At 40.0% G+C, this 2963-nt stretch overlaps 1 non-coding gene across 1 annotated transcript; it reads right to left on the bottom strand.

Annotated features, from left to right (window-relative positions):
* Positions 1-801: 801 nt before the first annotated feature.
* LOC130984334 (small nucleolar RNA R71) lies at positions 802-905 on the bottom strand. Its single transcript, XR_009088276.1, has one exon. It is a non-coding gene; the product is annotated as a small nucleolar RNA R71 (small nucleolar RNA).
* Positions 906-2963: the final 2058 nt, after the last annotated feature.

Below are 2963 nucleotides of genomic sequence, written 5' to 3'. Positions count from 1 at the left end.
TTGTTTTAATTTTAATTCTATCTTATCTTTTAATTTCCGAAATTACTAACCCTTTTTTTTTCAAAATTATTTTCGAAAATTCTCCCTCTCTTTTCTTATTCTATTTAATTATTTAATTACTAACACTTCTCTTCACCTCTCTTCATCTAAAAATCCGAACCATTCTTCTTCATTCTTCTACCCCCTTCTTTTTCTACTAACATAAAGGAATCTCTATACTGTGACATAGAGGATTCCTCTTTCTTTTCTTGTTTTCTTCTCTTTCATATGAGCAGGAACAGGAAAAAAGGCACTCTTGTTGAAATAGATCCAGAACCTGAAAGGACTTTGAAGAGGAAATTAAGAGAAGCTAAATTACATTATTCTAAAGGTAACCTTTCAGAAATTTTCGAACAAGAGAAGGAGATGGCAGCCGAAAATAATAATAATACAAGGAGAATGCTTGGTGACTTCACAAAGCCAACGTCCAAGTTTGATGGAAGAAGCATCTCCATTCCTGCCATTGGAGTCAATAATTTTGAGCTTAAGCCTCAACTAGTTGCTTTAATGCAACAAAACTGCAAGTTTTATGGACTTCCATCTGAAGATCCTTATCAGTTTTTAACTGAGTTCTTACAGATCTGTGAGACTGTAAAGACGAATAGAGTTGATCCTGAAGTCTACAGACTCATGCTTTTCCCTTTTGCTGTAAGAGATAGAGCTAGAATATGGTTGGATTCACAACCTAAGGATAGCCTGGACTCCTGGGATAAGCTGGTTACAGTCTTCTTGGATAAATTTTTTCCTCCTCAAAAGCTGAGCAAGTTGAGAGTGGATGTTCAAACCTTCAAACAAAAAGATGGTGAATCCCTCTATGAAGCTTGGGAAAGATACAAGCAGCTGACCAAAAGATGTCCATCTGACATATTTTCAGAATGGACCATATTAGATATATTCTATTATGGTTTCTCTGAATTTTCGAAAATGTCATTGGACCATTCTGCAGGTGGATCTATTCACCTGAAGAAAACACCTGAAGAGGCTCAAGAACTCATTGACATGGTTACAAACAACCAATTCATGTACACTTCTGAGAGGAATTCCGTGAATAATGGGATACTTTAGAAGAAAGGAGTTCTTGAAATTGATGCTCTAAATGCCATATTGGCTCAGAACAAAGTGTTGACTCAACAGGTCAACATGATCTCTCAAAATCTGAATGGATGGCAACATGCATCCAACAGTACTAGAGAGGCAGCTTCTGAAGAAGCTTATGATCCTGAGAACCCTGCCATGGCAGAGGTTAATTACATGGGTGAACCTTATGGAAACACCTATAACTCATCATGGAGAAATCATCCAAATTTCTCATGGAAGGATCAACAAAAGCCTCAACAAGGCTTTAACAATGGTGGACGTAATAGGCTGGGCAATAGCAAGCCATATCCATCATCTTCTCAGCAACAGACAGAGAATTCTGAACAAAACACCTCTAATTTAGCCAATCTAGTCTCTGATCTGTCAAAGGCCACTTTCAGTTTCATGAGTGAAACAAGATCCTCCATTAGAAATCTGGAGGCACAAGTGAGCCAGCTGAGTAAGAAAGTCATTAAAACTCCTCCCAGTATCCTCCCAAGCAATACAGAAGAGAATCCAAAAGGAGAGTGCAAAGCCATTGACATAGTCAATATGGCCGAATGCACAAGGGAGGAGGAGGACGAAAATCCTAGTGAGGAAGACCTCCTGGGACGTCCCTCAAGCAAGAAGGAGCTTCCTATTAAGGATCCAAAGGAATCTGAGGCTCATATAGAGACCATAGAGATTCCATTAAATCTCCTTCTGCCATTCATGAGCTCTGAAGACTATTCTTCCTCAGAAGAGGATGAAGATGTAATTGGAGAGCAAGTTGCTCAATATTTAGGAGCTATCATGAAGCTGAATGCCAAGTTGTTTGGTAATGAAACTGGGGAAAGTGAACCTCCCTTACTCATTAGTGAACTGGATACCTGGATTCAGCAAATTTTACCTCAAAAGAAACAAGATCCTGGCAAGTTTTTGATACCTTGTACCATAGGCACCATGACCTATGCAAAAGCTCTGTGTGATCTGGGGTCGGGGATAAATCTTATGCCACTCTCTGTAATGGAGAAGCTGGGGATCATTGAGGTACAACCTGCCTTGTTCTCATTACAATTGGCAGATAAGTCATTGAGACAAGCTTATGGAATAGTAGAGGACGTGTTAGTAAAGGTTGAAGGCCTTTACATCCCTGCTGATTTCATAATCTTAGACACTAGGAAGGAAGAGGATGATTGCATCATCCTTGGAAGACCTTTCCTAGCCACAGCAGGAGCTGTGATAGATGTCAACAGAGGTGAATTAGTCCTTCAATTGAATGGGGACTACCTTGTGTTTAAGGCACATGGCCATCCCTCTGTGACAGAAGAGAGTAAGCATGAAGAGCTTCTCTCAGTTCAGAGTCAAGAAGAGCCCACACAGTCAAACTCTAAGTTTGGTGTTGTGAGGCCACAACCAAACTCTAAGTTTGGTGTTAGAATCCCATATCCAAACTCTAAGTTTGGTGTTGGGACTATACAACATTGACCTGATCACCTTGTGGCTCCATGAGAGCCACTGTCAAGCTATTGACATTAAAGAAGCGCTTGTTGGGAGGCAACCCAATTTTATTTATCTAATTTTATTTTATTGTATTTTATTGTTATTTTGTGTTTTATTAGGTACATAATCATGAGGAGTCACGAAAAAATCATAAAAATTAAAAACAGAGTCAAAAACAGCAGAAAAAAATTCGCACCCTGGAGGAAGCACAGGCTGGCGTTCAACGCCAGTAAGATGCATCTTGCCGGTGTTCAACGCTAGAACAGAGCATCATTCTGGCGCTGAACGCCAGAAACAAGCAACATTCTGGCGCTGAACGCCAGGAATGTGCCTAGAGAAGAAAAGCTGGCGCTGAACGCCAGTAA

Source organism: Arachis stenosperma, chromosome 5, assembly GCF_014773155.1.
Source record: "Arachis stenosperma cultivar V10309 chromosome 5, arast.V10309.gnm1.PFL2, whole genome shotgun sequence".
NCBI classification, from domain to species: domain Eukaryota; kingdom Viridiplantae; phylum Streptophyta; class Magnoliopsida; order Fabales; family Fabaceae; genus Arachis; species Arachis stenosperma.
This window is presented reverse-complemented; position numbering and strand designations above follow the sequence as displayed.